This window comes from Balearica regulorum, chromosome 3 (genome assembly GCF_011004875.1).
Source record: "Balearica regulorum gibbericeps isolate bBalReg1 chromosome 3, bBalReg1.pri, whole genome shotgun sequence".
Taxonomy (NCBI): domain Eukaryota; kingdom Metazoa; phylum Chordata; class Aves; order Gruiformes; family Gruidae; genus Balearica; species Balearica regulorum.
In genome coordinates, this window is record NC_046186.1 from 27,705,464 (window position 1) to 27,723,489 (window position 18,026).

At 42.0% G+C, this 18,026-nt stretch overlaps 2 long non-coding RNA genes across 3 annotated transcripts in view; one reads left to right on the forward strand and one right to left on the reverse strand.

The window, feature by feature from the left end:
- The window catches only part of LOC142600928 (uncharacterized), a 637,768-nt gene extending 629,531 nt beyond the window's left edge, over positions 1 to 8,237 (forward strand). The window contains exon 3 of the long non-coding RNA XR_012834418.1: positions 7,787 to 8,237. This is a non-coding gene — a long non-coding RNA (uncharacterized LOC142600928). The remainder of the gene's footprint in view (positions 1 to 7,786) is intronic.
- Positions 1,066 to 14,508, reverse strand: LOC142600930 (uncharacterized). 2 transcript variants are annotated; one of them, XR_012834420.1, is made up of 5 exons: positions 14,252 to 14,508; positions 8,701 to 8,834; positions 6,073 to 6,173; positions 3,695 to 3,786; positions 1,066 to 2,355 (listed from the first exon to the last, which is right to left on the reverse strand). It is a non-coding gene; the product is annotated as an uncharacterized LOC142600930 (long non-coding RNA). The 2 variants fall into 2 exon arrangements; XR_012834419.1 differs by lacking the exon at positions 1,066 to 2,355 and having other exon boundaries at positions 2,549 to 3,786.
- Positions 14,509 to 18,026: the final 3,518 nt, after the last annotated feature.

An 18,026-nucleotide genomic window follows, 5' to 3' on the forward strand; every position in this document is an offset into this window, starting at 1 on the left:
AAGCAGGCTGTCCCCCTGCAGCCCATGGAGGGAGGATGAGGGGGTGTAGAGATTCCACCTGCAGCCCATGGAGGACCCCGCACTGGAGCAGGTGGAGGCACCTGAAGGAGGCTGTGACCCCGTGGGAAGCCCAGGCTGAAGCAAGCTCCTGGCAGGACCTGTGGATCCGTGGAGAGAGGAGCCCACGCCAGAGCAGGTTTGCTGACAGAACTTGTGACCCTGTGGGGGACCCACGCTGGAGCAGTTTGCTCCTGAAGGTCTGCACCCCGTGGAGGAGACTCACGTTGGAGAAGGCCGTGAAGGACTGTCTCCCGTGAGAGGGACCCCACGCTGGAGCGGGGGAACGATGAGAGGAGTCCTCCCCCTGAGGATGAAGAAGCAGCAGAAACACTGTGTGATGAACTGACCGTAACCCCCACTCCCCGTCCCCCTGTGCCACTGGGGGGGGCGGAGGTTGAAGCCGGGAGTGAAGTTGAGCCCGGGAAGATGGGAGGGGTGGGGGGAGGTGTTTTTAAGATTTGGTTTTATTTCTCATTCCTCTACTCTGTTTTGCTTAGTAATAAATAAGATGAATTCCCTCTCTAAGTTCGGTCTGTTTTGCTCGTGATGATAATTAGAGAATGATCTCTCCCTGTCCTTATCTCGACCCGTAAGTTTTCTTTCATTGTACCTTTTCTCCCCTGTCTAATGAAAGAGGGGAGTGATAGAGCGGGTCTGGTGGGCACCTGGCCCTCAGCCAGGGTCAACCCACCACAAAAGGGAAAGCATTACAAAAGACTCTGAACAAGGTCAGGCTCTGAAATCATCACCTAGCTCAGCAAATCTTTATGTGTGACTAGCCATAACAGCTGTTGTGTGAATAATTTAGTGTTTACAGGACTTGGACTAACAAGCAAGCTTATTATAACTCTCTCATATATTCACTCATTACACATTCAGACAGAGGCCAGTCTATGGGCTGAACTTTTCTTCACTAAGATGGGAAAAATGGAGACATGAAGACTACTATTAAACTAAAATATAAATGCATATTGTTCTAACTCCCATTCCCCCAAATGAATAATGGAGGACAGCCCTTTTAGGAGAAATCATTGATAAAGCTCTGATCACATCATATATCCTTCATTTTGTTCATATATATTCCTACAAAAGCTGAATCACTTGATGCAGCTTTATTTTCACTAGCTGTTTATCATCAGTCAGCTGAACAGGTTGTGATAGTTTTGCACAAGACCATGATTATACTGCATACCTTCAAGGTGTGGGGTATATCCATGTTAACAAATAATTTTTCGTCTTATTTTCTTTAGCCGACCATCACATCAGTCAATTTGACTCATTTGTAACTGTTGTCTCCAAAGTGGAAGGGACTGCTCCTGCAGCCATCGCTGAGGTACAGTTAAGATAATGAAATGCATTATTCCTGGAATAAATGGCAGTCCTGGGCAGTACTAGCACACACACAGCGGTTCAGAGCAGACTACGCTTTTATTAGTTGATTCTCTGACTTCTGCTTGACCCAGAAATAAAAATATCCAAACCAGATAAGATAACTTTGGAAAAACACTGAACTAGCCTCACGTGTCTTGTTAAAGCAGTTTTAACCCCCCTGTGCTCACCAACGGCCCATCCTCTCCTGTACCTTCCTGAACCGGCTGATCCTTCCTGCCCGTTTGCTCCTCATGCTCATAACTCATTCTCATGTCACTTACAGATGTGTGTCTCCAGTTTGCCTTGCATCCCCAAGGGGAAAGTTTGGCAATGCTGTTGTTCCCAGCTTCCTCTCTCCCTTGATAGTCTTGCTGCAGAGAGGGATGCTAATAACACCAGAACAGAGGGGTGTCTGCTCGTGGCCTAAAAGGATTAAATCCCCATTTCCCTTTGTCCAGTAGCTTCAAGTTTATGGTTCATCAGGGAAAACCTTAACTCAAGCTGGAAGACAGATCTAAAAAACTGCAGTATCTCAGCTATCATTTCCACAGCAACAGGTCTGGCAGCCAAAACAGTGAATGAAGTAGCCTCTCAGGTGTATGAACTTAACCCCTCCCGAACCCCATGGTCCTGTTTCTCCAGATCTCATACACCCGCGTTACATTAGCAAGCATGAACTGTGCCTTGTTCTGCTGTTATGTAGCAGGAGATGTTGGGGAGAGTGGAGGAAGTCTGGTGCACCTTGCAACCAAGGAATGATGTTTTCTTTTGTGTTTGCTGTTTTGTTTGTTCCATGCCAGGATCACGGCAATCAGGCTGTGCTGGTTTTCAAAGACCAACAGGAAGAGTCAGATATCGATAATTCAAATAAGAACAAACTCCAACCATGGAATATGAAGTGGAGCCAGAGATAGATTGGTCCTTCTGGAGATATAAGAAAATTACATTGAATATGTACATATTCTCCTGTATATAAGTACTTTCCTTACAATTGTAACAGAAAATTAAAATATTATTTTATAGAAGAGCTGGGGGAAAGCAACCATGCTGCATTTTTATATTCTATCATCTCCTGTGAAGATCCATAAGAATATATCATATAAACTTCATCTTATAGATAAGAAAAGGGAGGCCAAGCATTGGTAATAACTTAACTAAAGCCGTAATTTGCTGGATTATATCTGGTGCATGATAATCGGGAATGTTAACAGATTTTCTGCTTTCCAGCCCCATGTTCTAGACTATAAAGCTTCCCCAGAATACCTCCCTCCCTGCCCCAACACGTACTGTGGTCCTCTCCCAGCTACGCACCCCTGGGGGAGCTGCTGGGCTCAGGGTCCTGTGAACAGCTTTGCAGACATGACCTTTCCAAGGGCTTGCAGCTCACAGCTGCTGTGGAGAACTCAAAAATGAACAGAGCTGAAACCACTAACCCGCTTTCTTTGAGGATGCAAGGGTACAAAAACTTCATTCCATAAGCAATGTAATTAACTGTTCATATATACATACTCATTAAAAATGCTCCAATCCAGTGCACAAGCTTTTTTTTTTCTGTTACTGGAATACATCACAGAGAAAATATATTCTTATAGGAAATATATGATCCAGCAGACAAATGCAACCAGTCTTGTGAGATGACGTCACTGTAAATGTTAGGGCATGCCTGTTGCAGACCTCTCTCCTGGAGTGCTCACTGGGCCGTGCATAGAGCACGGCAAGCAGTGTATAAGCGATATAATCCCATAAAAATTAACACTACAAGCAAGAAGATCTCTGTCCTAGCGTTTCATGAAGTAAATAGTGCAAATGGTGACCCAAATAGTCAATTTTGATGTTAATTCCTCTCCAGTATCCCAGGAAAAGAAATGCAAAGGACAATGTGGGAAGCTCAGAACAAAAATGCCAAGGTAAATACACTTAGTGTGGTCTCTTCACATGTATTATTCATCTTTCCTGCAAAAAAAGGGGGAGAGGAGACAAAAATGCAAAATTTGACCAAAAAATGCATGAGAAAAATAGGGCCATGTTTGAAGCAGAACTGTGAAAACTCTGGTTTCACTGTAAGCTGAACGTATCTCGTGGCTTTGGCAATAGACCATCATACAAGGTTTTTCTCAGTAAATACATGTATACTGAGCATCCATATATATATGTCATTATATTTATATCTATCATCTTAGACATCATTTTGCAAAGCAAACAAAATTTCTTGTACAAGTCTGTTTATTCCCTCAACCATCAAAATTTCAAGAACAAAACTTACCTCTTGGGCCTTGGTTGCCTTCAAAGCCAACTAGTCCAAAACCTCTGGCCCCTTTATCTCCAGTTTTACCACACTCACCGAAAATTTAATGACTACAATAATTTTAATGTTTACATTCAAGTGGAAAACAGTTCATTGTTCATACACTTTGAAACTGAAATTCACTGAGCAAAAGACAATATTAAAAAAAATAAATCTGTCAGAGATATTCCACATTTCAGTCTCTGTTTTCCAGGATCAAGAAAATGACCATAAAATCCTTCTGCCTCATACTCCCCATGAATTCCTTTCAACCCAGGTTTGCTCTGTAAAATTCTTAATGTTGCTGCAAATCCATGATTTCAGTTTATATTAATTCCTCCTTGCTTAATTCCAATCTGTAACATCTAACAAAATAAATTATGGACAACAGTGGAAATGAGTCCAAATTTAGAAAAAACAATAGAAAAAACAAGCCAGTGATCTGATTCTGAATAGAGATACAGCTTGTCTTTGTTTATGAAGCAGACTCTTTGAAAATGCTCTTTTCTTTATACAGAAGACATAGCAAAAGAAAAAAATAAAAAAAAATGAAGAACAACCTCAGAGACCTGTAGAACTTCATGGGAGAGCTTCCTAGTGTGGTTAGTTTACCTGTGAGAGCCAATGATGCTTATGATAGATTATGATCATGTAAGAATAAGGGTCAAAGTATCTACAGATGCCTGCTTTATTAGGAATAGTGCTTCAACTGTGACAGCTGAGAGCTGGTGGCATGGACCTGACCATGGTTTATTCTGTTGTGGACAAGGAGAAGTCCCACAGTCCCACAGGCAGCAGTGCTCTGCACTGCCTTCCAGCACAATTCTGTATTAGCATTATTTCTAACCTTTTTATATCTGAGCAGAGATGATGTGAAGACATTTGGGAGAGGAATGATAGTTCTGCTCACACGTCAAATTTGAAAAGTGAGGCTTGGAAGGGGTGGAGATACAGGGAGAGACATCTCCCTGGGGGGGGATAAAGCAGAGAGCCCACAGCAGGTGGAGAGTGGACACCAAAACCAGCTCAGGAAAAACAGAGGGATTAAGAAGGTAAAGACTGTTTAGAACAAAGAAATACCATAAAATAAAGTAACTCAAAGTTTGTTTAAAAGGACAAAACCAATAAAATCCAACAAAAAATAACAAAACTCCAGACATTTAACTGTATGGTGAGAAAACGGAGATAACATTGTGTGCTTTCAGTTTGGCACTGTGGTCTACTCAGACTGAAAAGTGTGTTAGGGGGAACTGGAGCAAAGAAGGAAGAAGAGTTAAAAGCAGATGGGTACTTTCAGTCTTACTAAATTACCTGTAATACAGTTAAGTTATCAACATGTTATGTCTCTATAGGTGGTAACCTAAAATTTGCAAGGTTAAACAAGGTTATTTTTACCTGTTTTCCAAACCTGGCATGCAATCTCTTACCATTTCGTTCCACTCTCAAAAGTGGAAAAAAAGTGGAAAATACCTCATTACCATAGTATTTAACTCTAGATTTGGAATATAAATCTTGTTTAGAGTTCATGACATCATAGGCAGTGGTCAGCAACACAGTAACAAAGATATATGAAGAACATATAGGAACATATATGAAGGAAAAAGAAATAGCCTGGATATTTTTGCTGATAACTTTTTAAACCCTCCCTCTTCTTCTAGATCATGCAAGAAGGTTTTGGCTGCAGCACAGTAATGAATATAACTACTCCAGTAACAGATTTTCTGTGGAATTCTTTGCTGTATGTACTAGAAAATACTAATCAACAGTATATAATGAAATTATGATCCCTTAAATGTCCCTCAAGAAAGGAAAAAGTAAATTATGGTCCCTCAAGACCTTTTAGACCCGTGGGAGATGAATACTCTGGTTATGAGTCACAATGTGGTTTCAGAGTTGTTGAAAACATGGATACATATAAAGTTTTAAAACTGTAGCATATCATTCAGAGGTAGCTTTTTAGAAAAAGTTTATTAGATTATTGCTCAGCTTGTAATAGCATTAAAATGTATTTATCTAATCTTTTACCATAACTTCACTGCCTGTTTCTCAGGCTAAAGTTAACATAGTAATGATCTCAAGTACTTGCTTTAGGCATTTTATTCTGTTTTGCAGGCTTCTAATTTCTTCCATAGCTATTCTGTATTTGTTTTCCCTGCAGGAAAACAAACTCCCCAGGTTCCTGTTGAAGGAAATGGAAAACTCACTTTGGATTTAGTTCAGTGAGAACAAAATCAAGTATAATATTACACCAAAGAAAGTCTTTTGTGTTCCTTATACTTCAAGTTCCATGTCACTCGGTGCTTCAGCTACATTTAGATTTGTGAAATGGGCCTATTTTTCTCTCCCACTGCACTTACCTCTTGCCCAGGGTATCCAGGAATATCCCTAGGTCCTGGAGAACCGGTCAGAATGTTTCTGTAGAGGGAGCAGCTGCTGGCACATTTCTTCCTCATGCTGTCTGCAAAAGCTGAAGTTTGCACTAAGAATATTCTTTCACACACTTTTATTTAGATGAGTTTCTGGAAAAGGTAGTCCCTGTAGTTAAAGAGCTTTAGAAACATTAGGAAAATAGAGTAGAAACAGTTCCATCAGAAAATCCCACCAAAACGCCTCCTAAATTTCCTGTAATTATCTGGTTAACAATGTTTGGCTGTACTGCCCTCTTCTAGTATTCAGCTAAGGCTAAAATGATGTTTATAGTCCAAATATTCAAGTGTGGTTATTTTTAAACCTGGCTTTTACAAAAATAAGAAAAATTTTTACAAGAAAGTGTCTGCGATCTTATCGGTTTGGATTAATTCCCTTGTAAAGTTAAATTCATATTCAGTGAGACAGAAATCTTCCCTAATGCATTTTCACTGGCCTGAGGAATAACTTTTCGCTGGTTTTGTACCCATTCTGATCCATCTGATGTGTTCACTATAATGATTTCCTGCTGTGTCGGATCAATTCCATGTATCTTCTCCTCTCCCTAACTATATATAACTATATAACTCCCTTTTATGATATTTTAGCTCAAAAAGGACAGCAGTCCCACAAGTGGTCCTGTGGATGGGACTGCTGGCTTCGGGAGCATCTTTCTCCCTGGGGTGGGACTTGGCATCCAATCTTCCCTGTTCTGCTTCGTCCATGGCACCTTCAAGCTTGTGCAGTCCTTTGTCTGCTTTCCTAAACAAATAACTCACTTTCAGAGCACTTTGTAAATAATGGCTTGCCATAACACCATTGGAACAGTCATTTAGCTCTTCCTGGCTTTATGCAATTGTTTTTGCAAGGAGTTCAGGTCAGATAAATGCAACAGGAGTAGGGAGAAAGGAACACACGGATCAAAAACATTTCTTTACTTACACTTCCTTCAACATCTATTTCTCCCTTTAAAATAAAATATAAAATGTTGATAGTGCACCTAATTTTAAACCCCAATTACTTCCCACTGGTATACACACCAGCTTACAGTATGTGTAATTAATATTATACAGCTTATTGACAGGCTTGAGAAGTGGGCCCATGCAAAGCTCATAAAGTTCAACAAGGCCAAATGCAAGGTCCTGCACATGGGTTGGGGTAATCCCAAGCACAGCTACAGGTTGGGTGGAGAATGGATGGAAAGCAGCTCTGAGGAGAAGGACTTTGGGGTATTGACTGATGAGAAGCTCAACATGAGCCGGCAGTGTGCACTTGCAGCCCAGAAAGCCAACCGTGTCCTGGGCTGCATCAAAAAACGCATGACCAGCAGGTTGAGGGAGGTGATTCTGCCCCTCTACTCCACTCTCATGAGACCCTACCTGGAGTACTGCATCCAGCTCTGGGGGCCCCAACATAAGAAGGACATGGAGCTGCTGGAGTGAGTCCAGAGGAGGGCCACAAAGATGCTCAGAGGGCTGGAGCACCTCTCCTATAAGGACAGGCTGAGATAGTTAAGGTTGCTCAGCCTGGAGAAGAGAAGGCTCCGGGGAGACCTTACAGCAGCTTTCCAGTACCTAAAGGAGCCTACAGGAAAGATGGAGAGGGACCGTTTACAAGTGCATGTAGTGATAGAACAAGGGGTAATGGGTTTAAACTAAAAGAGAGTAGATTTAGATTAGATATTAGGAAGAAATTCTTTACTGTGAGGGTGGTGAGGCACTGGAACAGGTTGCCCAGAGAGGCTGTGGATGCCCCCTCCCTGGAAGTGTTCAAGGCCAGGTTGGATGGGGCTTTGGGCAACCTGGTCTAGTGGAGGGTGTCCCTGCCCATGGCAGGGGGGTTGGAACTAGATGGTCTTTGAGGTGTCTTCCAACCCAGACTGTTCTGTGGCTCTATGACCTTCATTGAGATCCAAGCAACCTACAAATTATTCATCATGATGACGAAGGTAGTGGAGGATCACTGATCTGATTTTATTCAGAACTCTTAGCTATACAAGATGAAAAATATAATAAATGTATGTGGTTAACAAAAAAAAACACCAAACACAGGAGAAGCAAGAGTGAAAAGCTAGTAAAAATTATAAACATGAAAACAGTTAAAAGAGTATTTTGAGTTTAATTTCGTTACAAGCATGCATAGCAAACTATCTTTTCATCTCTTTTAGGATATATACCTAGAAACCAAATTCTCCCTAAAGCTAGAAGAAAACTTCTTGCATAGAAAACATTTACAAGTCTCCATAAATGCTCCTCTTTAATTTTTTTTTAAATCATGATTATTTCAATCATTTCCACTTCAAATGATGCATCCTTCTTCTCTGTGATATTTATTATGATAATGATCCTGATGGCTTTTATTCACTAAGATTTTTGAAATCAATAAATGTTTCTTAACAGCTTAATAAAGAAAGTATCTAGCTCTTAATTGGCAGGTTTAATTTGTAAATGTCATAGCATTTTAACATGTATTATGTTTATATATTTATTCCCATTATTTGATATATCTTCTTACATTGAATATATTTATTCCTATTATACACACAAGAAAGCTAAATCACAAAATGTATCATGACTTACCCAACTTTATTCTTAATACATGGTTGAGTGGCAGGGATGATGAATTCTTGAGTTCTGGTCCATAATTGTTAGGCTATGGCATCATTTCAATGGGTATTTTCAAAGAACAGATGCCGAGGATGGGTATTAAAGGACTACAAATTGAATTAAACAGACTGTTAAATATTCAGGATTATACTATTCAAAACCAAGAGGTATCATTCAGCCTTAGGCAAAAGATTTACACCCTAAATCAGGGTGTTACAGGTGTGTCTACATCACCAATTCAAGGAAAATAATCCTCTCCACAACTCTTTTGACCCCAGTTTTCATCTTATACTTTGAGCCTTTCCTTAGTGCACTGACAATACCAAAAGCCCACTGCCTACATGTGTGTCCATACTGACAGGCACTGGCACAGGTGGCCAGGGCAGACAGCATGTTACTCATGCCATTACCAGGTTTTCGGGGGGGGGGGGGGGGGGGGGGGGGGGAAGAACACAAACACAAACAAACAAACAAAAAAACCAAAAACCAAAACCAAAAAACACCACCACCACAACACAGACATTTTGAATGTGCAAAGACCTGAAGCCTCTGAACCTCAGTTTCACTTCTTATTGTCATAAGGCAAATAATAAAAGAAGTTTTCCACTGATTTACAGCCAGGTGCTGCTTGATTCCTATATGTATCTGTCCAGCAGTGAGAGTAGCCAGAAAGTTTCCCCTGGACCTGACCCATAAAAAAGCCAGGAACAAATCACAGCCCTGGTGTGTTTGTACCATTTCTGTTCCACAGAAGCATTTAACACCCTAACAGAGGTCAGAATGACTAATGGGGGGTGCAGGAGCTCTGTAGGACCTCAGACCCAGCCAGCAGTGCTGACCTGCTCTTTGCCAGACACCATTAAGAGCAGTGGCAGTGAGCACACCCAGTTTTTCCATGCTTCAGGGAGCACTGCGTGTGTAGCAGAACATATACCAGAGCACATGCAACGTGGTACAAGTTGTTCATCAACAGCACGAAGTAATGACAGCAGCACTGAAAGATTTCTCCCTAAGAAGGGAGAATTAAAGAAAAAAAACCTACTTCAATATTGTCATCTTTACTTTATGGGTGGTTTTTTTCCTACAGCCACACACATTCACACTTAGAAATTGGACATGTTTCCAACTAGCTGCTAATTTGTTTTCCATATCTGTTTACCTCTGAAATACATTTCCTTTCCACTTTAGCCCTAATTGCCCTATGCTGACTGTACTGTAATAAAAAAATCAAAGTGTCTAATCCTCAGTTTAAAGCAAAGACTTATGAGAAACTGTCTCAGTGCATTCTGCCCACAGCATTCTGTGTAACCCTGCAGAAAGCAGGAAATGAAAATTAACAGTAGTTATATTTCTTAGCTGCTTGATGGCTATCCTTGTTAAGCTAAATCCCAAGTCTCACATCCATTTATATTGATTGCAAAAACTGACTGACTTGATTGCACGTAATTATTAACAATTTAAACTCCCAACCGCCCCAGCGAGACTTCTAAGTCCTGGGCTTCCAGGAATTGCTGCCGTTCCTTTTGGACCAGCTGCTCCGTGTTCAGGGTCATATTTGGGAATCTGTCTCACTTGTGTGACCACCAGCTACCAAAGGAGGAAAATGAGAAAGTTCCACTTAAGCACCTTTTGTCGTGTATTTGTTTCAGTGGCTTTGGTGGTCCATCTCACAGTGCCAACAGCATGCAAACAACAGTTAGCATTTGCTTCTCTCCATTCATCTCTCCATTTCTCCTAGAGCTCATTCGGCTCTAAGAAGAGCCGTCCCCAAGAGCTCTTTCAGAAGCCGGTGGCCACCTCCCCACCTAAAGTATGCTGTTAGCCAGGTGCACAAAGATCCCAGCCAGACAACTAGTTATTCTTTATCTGTTAACATATATACACGTATGCTAAGATCCACTGAAAATTCAAATCTAGGTTAAAAGAAAAAGCATGCACCAATGCATGCCTTCTGTGAAAATAAACCACGCGATTTGAGAAGGGACAATCCCAAACAGATGACAGAAGGAAATACCTCCAAGTTATGTCTGTCGCTTTTGTCATGTTTAAAAACCGTACAAAAATGTGACCATCTGTTCAAGAAAAATGAGCAACAGTCAGATGACAAGTGAAAATTAGTCCTTCCTCAAGCTGCCACAGGAGCTGAATCTATTCAGAGCATTTGCAGATCTGCAACCCTCTGCCAGGAGCAACAAGCAAGGGCTCCCCACTGCAACGCACAGAGGCAAATTTCAGCTTTTAAAGACCAGGGTAAAAGTAACCAGAACTTACTCGCGAATAAGAAGGATGTAGAGCTTGTTTATGATCCTGTTTATGATCTTGAAAAGCCAGGTGGAAGTAAAGATGCAGTTACTCCTGGAAGCCAACTTTGTGCCAGATTTGCATAAAGTGATAAAAAATGTGGATGCCCTACAGATATAGAGTTAGCTAGCAAACAAGGCCAATCAGCCTTGGTCTTTGGTTGCTAAGCTGTAGACAGAATTTGGTGGGCCTGGGTTGTTTATCCGTTTGTAGAGAATACAAAAAATTTAAATCAAAATTAAGATTTCAAATTTTGATTCTAAAAACTATCCTTAAGGGAGCAGCACTCAGAAAAGATGCAACAACGGTAAGCAGGTGAGGGACCATGTGATACATTACCTAATCTTAACGGCTAAATTATTTACTTTAGGAACTAGTAACAGGAAGTTTTGAACAGTGAGCAATTCCTAACTCTGTAAAATTCATGAAATACATACATACAGATTTGGAAAGGAGAGGGGAGTGAATATGCTGCAATATCAAAAGGAAGCATCGTGATCATCCATTGGGACTTTCTGCCACTGGCCACTCAAGTTTCTGCAACAAGTTCTGACCAGCTTCCTACACCTGATTTGGTAAACACAATCAGTGTCATTTAAAAAACTTTTAACAGTGAAGGAAGGACTACCGCATACCTTTTGAACCTTTTTCTTAGCAGCAAATATAACTGATAGTTGGGAAAATGGAACAAAGTAGTGCTAATCTGTGCTTTAATCACCACTAATGTAAGTACTTCTTAGCATGGCAAACCACCAGCCCCATTCAAACCTTCACCAGACATCACACATTCATCAACTACAGTAATTAAAATTGTAATTAGAGACTCAGCATGTGAGACTGTAACAGAAGTAGAAAATGGTCAGCATGTCCTGCATGCTGACACTACTAGGAGCAATGTCTCAGAGATGATAAGGGCTCAGGCCCTGGTCTTTAACTCCCCACCCCACCAAGAGCATCATAGCCCATTGCAATGGAAAACCACACAGATATAGTGACTTTGTAGGAGTTTTGACTGGGTTGCAGGTGTCAAAAAGTCCCAGAAAAATGTTTTTTAAGTCTTTTAATTCTGATTACACTAAATGTGCTGTTAAAAAAGGAGGGTATGTCTGGATGAACTTGGATATTATTGGCCCCAATTAGGAGTTATTCTTTGTGTATGGATTTAACGATACCTACATTACATATTAAAATACTTAGAGTATTGCTGGAAGGATGTCATCAAATTTTAGTATACATTATTGCTTTGTAGTGGACATTACGCATTTTGCTATAAAGTTTTATACTTTACAGCTTGGAATCCCCAAGCTCCCATAAACTCAATTTCTCCTTGATCTCCCTAACAGATTGAATAACAGCTATCAATATTAGACACAGATGTGTTACCTTTCCCCAAGAATCTACACCAGTAATGTAGCACACTGCTGTAGAGACTTCAATGCAATTCATGTATCTTTACTTCCTGTAGCGCTTTATGTATACTTCTCTGGAGTTTTCAAATTCACACACAAAAAATGCAGCCATGGTTGGAGTGAACCAGCAATATGCCACAGCCATTTTGGGGAAGGAACAAAAAATGCTTCTATATCTAAAGACAGAGAAAGTTTTAGTCTCTTTTTCTGGGACAGAAAAGCAGAAGATAATTCAAAAACCATGAGTAACCAGAAACAGGTTTCTAAAAGTCATCAGGAAAAGGGCATCACTGGAGAGGTATCATCCTATAAAATCCTTCAGCAATTCAGTTCAGTATTAACTCAGCAAGAAGAGAGCTGTCTTTCAAGTCCTTGGTATCACCAGTTGCATACCAAGGCTTTTCCTACCATAGGACTAGTTGCTTCAAATTTATTTCTCAGTTTCTAAACCACAATTAGTGATCCCTGCAGTGGCAGGGACACTTGCTGCAAAACAAATGAAGGGTGTTTTATTATGTTTTGTGACCTCTGATCCTTACATATCCCCACCATAATAAACTCCTCAGCTCTTACTTTCCTTCCATATCTTCTACCGACATTCACGCAGTTCAGCACAGCTGCAGCTGCTGCAGACCTCTGATGGGGTGCAGTGGGCATTTGCTGCCTCAGAAGCCTGCCACTGCTGGGAAGAAGACAGGCTGAGTTCTGTTTGTCCTGCCCGAAACCGGGAACGCTAACCCCAGTCCTTCTTGGTATTTCGTCGTCCCGTTTCACAAAACTTGTAAGACCTTGTTCACTCTGAGATGAGTCACGTTTTGTTGGAATTAGCCAATGGGACGTGGGAAGATGACAGTAAGAGTGATGCAAAAGCACCCTGAGGCAGAACACGTTGCAGTTGTACCCTGCTGCGCCGCACAGTCCTGGAGGACATGGAGGTATGTGCAAAGAGAAGACACTGCTGTTACTAACCCCAGGGTGATTCCCACAACAGCCTTTATCCAAGATAACACTCAGGGCTTAGAAACCAGCATTTCTAGTGCAGGCTACAGCTAAGCATTGTCACATCACCTCACAAAATGTAACAGCCCAGATGAGGTCACATAATGGGGCAGAGCCTACCTTGACCGCAATGATTAAAACCTCTCAGCTTCCTCCCTGTACTTAAGGTTTGGCTGCTAGGATGACAGCTCACGCAGAGTGACACCAGAGAGCTTCAGCTTGGGAAGTTCGGGGGTTTTTCCCCAGAGAAACATTAAGTGTATGTTGCTGTCTTAACAAATGGTTAAAATCTCAAATCCCACAGCAGCAGTGTTCAGTAGGCCGTGGCCCTTGCCTCCTCCCTGCCGAGAGGAGCCAAACAAGTCCTACACAAGGCCAAGTTTCTAGAGCCCAGGTGCTTTTCCACAGCCGCAGGGGAGAGGTGTGGGAAGCTCTTTGTAGTTTGTCACGGGATCACAGTGTGCAGGCAATCTAAAAATTGTGCTGACCACCAGGTTTTTCACTCGTAAAGGGAGCAGCAAAACCGCACTGTCACTGGAGGCCAGCACAGATGGAGGAAAGCACCTGAGTCCTGGCATTGCTGGTCTGCTTCCCACCCTATTCACTTCAAAGCTGGCCTGGTAACAGAAGGATGATACCTTGTTTTAATATCAAAACCGAAGTATACATCTACTATATTTACAACTCTGACAAACTGTCCTTTTTGCCCTTGGTAGTTGTATTAGAAGAAAAGCAGGGTATTGAGGGGAATCAGCAGCACTTCTACATGGACACAAAAAACTCCTCATGGACAGCAAGTTGTGTTTAAAGGTTACCTGGTGGGCTGGTGCTCCACATCCTTGCAGTCTGTTGCTGGCACGCCGTCACAACGAGTTTCCAGCGTCACCAAGTTCAGTGCTTCCTCCATGCTGGCAACAAAGACGCGTTATTTTCTGAGCCCTGATTTCCATCCAAAGGCAAATTTGCTGGCAAATGAGTTTCAGTGTCTCTGCAGGCAGGGGAGGGACAAGCGGCGGGGAGCTGGCAGGAACTTTTTCTTCTCCTGCATCTGGGAAGAAGATTTCCAGGATGAAGCCTGTGGCAGACAGGGAGGAGGCAGAGGGAGGTGGAGAGAAAAGCAGCCCCGAGCTGTGCCAAGTGCAGGCAGCCAGCTGGGATCTCAACAAGCAGCTCTCGGGAATGGGACTCGGTCCTGGCTTTGGTTTTGATTTCGTTGTGTGAGGGACTGCAGAGCTGCTTCTTCTCAGAGTGCTTTAGAAAGGCTGTAAAGTCTTATGGCAGAGCTGCCTCTTGGCAGACACTGCGAGTGCAATCACATAAATGTTATGGGCCTCCTGTAATTTCCACATCAAGCAGGACCTCCTCGGTTACCCCGTGCACCGCTCGGGAGGTGACCTACACAGCACCAGGCTGGCTCGCGGGCACAGCAGCTCTGATCCATTCCCTGCTAACAATCCCTTTCTGAACTCCCTCCACAGGCAGCACATGCTATGAACATCAGCCTCTTCGTTTTGACAAAAAACATCTTAGTTTCCAAACGCTCTCGCTTCATATGTCGAGTGAGTGGAGCCTAAAGCTTGCTCTTTCTGTCTAAAATCTAATTTCAGCTATGCAGTCGATAAAGAAGCTGTGTGTTCTTAGACAATACAGAGAATTAGGGGGAACTGGCAAGTTAGTATTAAGTAATCATCAGCGAAAGCAATCATGAGAGGAAGCCACAGTGCCGGGAAGAGAGCACAGACTGACTGTATCGGGAAGCTCTCGGCAGTCTTCCAAGCAGGCTTTATCTGCATTACAGTGTATTTCAAGTTGCTTTAAAACTGAGAGACACATAAAAGAATCGCTTTTAACTATGCACAGTATGACACCATTTAGTAAACAAATACACGAGTCAAGCAAACCCGCAGAACAAACCCCTAACCCTGTTCTGCTCCTGGACACGGCTCGTCACCAGGCAAGCATGGCAGCCGCCGTGTCCGTCAGCCTAGGGATGGCTGTTTCCTCACGGTCTCAGTCACCGCCCCACTGGTTTCCCTCATCTCTCCATTTTATCCAGAAGAGTAGGACCCATACACACACACAAGATTTCAGGTCCTGTGGAGAAGCTGCAGAGTGTTCTAATCAAATACTGACTAGGAGGCAATTACATCTCTGCTGATTTCATGTTTTTTTCACTGATAAATTAATTTTCTTTTGCAATTGAAATTTTTAGGTCAAATACTCGCTGTCTGCAGCTTTATCAGGAATAACACTCTTTGTATTGAAAGTGTACCACCTAATTTTTATCTAACTGGTTTCTCTCCCTCTTAATTCATTCCATTTAGGATCTACAAAAAAATATGAAAATTAATACAGCAAACTCTTTCACAAACGCTAGGCTTGGTTAGTAACCACAACACTGCATTTACATACAGCAAGGATGCCACCACTACACAGAATTGTGTGGCCTGTCAGTGGAAATCACAGGAGCACAAAATCCTTCCTCCCTTTCGAGCCCTATGGGCACCACTAGAGGGAAGTGTTGGTTAAATAATAATGTTCCGTTCCATTGGCGAGAAAAATATGGACTCATAAATAGCTCTTGAGAGACGTAACTACATAATAAGAAAGAAGAAAAACAAGTTCGCCACAATTAAAAGCTCGATTCTTCTGCCTCTAAAAATCAGAGGGTTTTTTCTGATTTCTGTAATAGCAATAAAGAAAGGGGGGGAGGGGAAGAATCTGCCTGAAGAGTGTTAAAAATTCTCAGTAAAAGGGAAAAGCATAAATGTAAAGACTGCTTTTGGCAGACTTAAAAACTAAAAGAAAAAAAATACTGACTGTAATCAAAAAGAAGGCATGCCTTAAGAGATTACACAAGGAGCAGATCACATCAGGGATGATGGAAAAATGTGCTTGTAAAAAGCTTATTTAGTTTTTAAAAAAGGTGGATAAACTCTCAGAAAAATAACCCGCTAGTCAGTCCCACCAGCGAGGCTCACTGGTCAAGCCAGTTAGTATCACACACCGTCGGGTACCCAGAGGAAGCAAAGAGTGACGACCTGGCTGAGCCACTCACCAAACCAGAAGACTCATCAGCTGATGGTTTCAGTGGTGAAATATGTTCATTTCTGCAAGTGTTTCTCTCCTCACTTATTGGGATAGAACAGACCTTCTAAGAATCAAGCAATAATTTTGCGTTATTTTCTTTCTTGCTCAGCACTATCTTGTGCCAAGAACCATCAAAAGCTTTCATTGCATTCTTGACTGTCCTGAGTATGAGCGTTTAATCTGGTGTGGTACAGAAGAGACCCAGAGATTGCCCATCTGTCAGGACACGAATGCCAACATGGTCTTCTCTGTCAGAATTGCTGACTTGCCATAAATCCCACCCAAGCCGTGGACTGCCTTTCACAACCTCAAAGGCTGCAATGATGGAGTACTTGGATGGGAAGCTATTTGGGTAAGCCACACTGTAAGAAAAATACACGTAAGGCCTGTTAGAGTCTGCCTGCTGACAAATACAGAAAAGATCCATTCAATAAATCACATTTCTAATGGTTTTCACATAGCTATTTTAATGTCCCTATAATGCAGCAGAGATATCCACATCAAGTGATGTTGAGGAATACATCTTAAGATCAGTATTTAAAGGATTTGGCTGCATGAGGCTTCCTTATAGTAATTAACCATGTGTCTGGGGACTTCAAAGCAGAAAAGGTCACTATCTGTATTTTTATCTCAGGCAAACTTCTGCCGAATTCACCAGGGCCGCTCTTCCTGTGGGTCTGTGCAGCGTTCAGCACTGCTACACCAGCTGTGCAGCGGAGCAGGCTGAGACTACCAAGAGCACGTTGTCCGTTTACCTCATCCTTTGAGGTCGGTTGTCTTCCAGCACACCCAAAGGGAGTGATCTTGAGTTGGGTTTATGTGTATTGATTGCAATTAACACAATTATTTTTTGTTCAATAGTGTCTCATCTCAAAAACAAACAAACAAACAAAAAAAACCCCAAAAAACCCAAAAAAAACCAACACCGAAAGAACCCACAGCTTAATTTGTTGCTTACCTAGAGCTTTTCCCATGCTGCATGATAGGATTTCTGTAGTGGCTTACAGTTCATGAGCTGGATTGTTCAGCTATGCTTACGTCACTTGCTTCAGACAATCTGAATCCCTGAAAAAGCTCCAACATTGCAGTTTGGAAATATTTTTCTTACTTTCATCTGTTTGACATGGGTCTTCACAAATTAGCAGTTGGTAGAACTTTCTGCCCATCTGACTTCAGTGGCTGGGTTGCTCCTTGGAGGTAGTTGCTTATCTAGAAACACTGGCCTTGTGAATGCTGCCAATGGAAAATGTGTTTGTTGTGGTTATTTCTAGACCTATATTTTTAAATTGTCAGGTTTGGCAACTCAAAGGAGTGAAGATGCTGCCCTTCTTTCAAAGAAGGTCTGTATGCCAAAGGCATGCACGGCCCTGGTGCTGGCAGTTCCCAAAGGGGTGTTGGCTGTCCTGGAGGAAGTCAAAGAAAAAATTATGGACCTGCTTCCTCATCATCTACTAAAACTGGAAGTTTGTGATGGTTTGGACTGGAGAACACACAATCCCA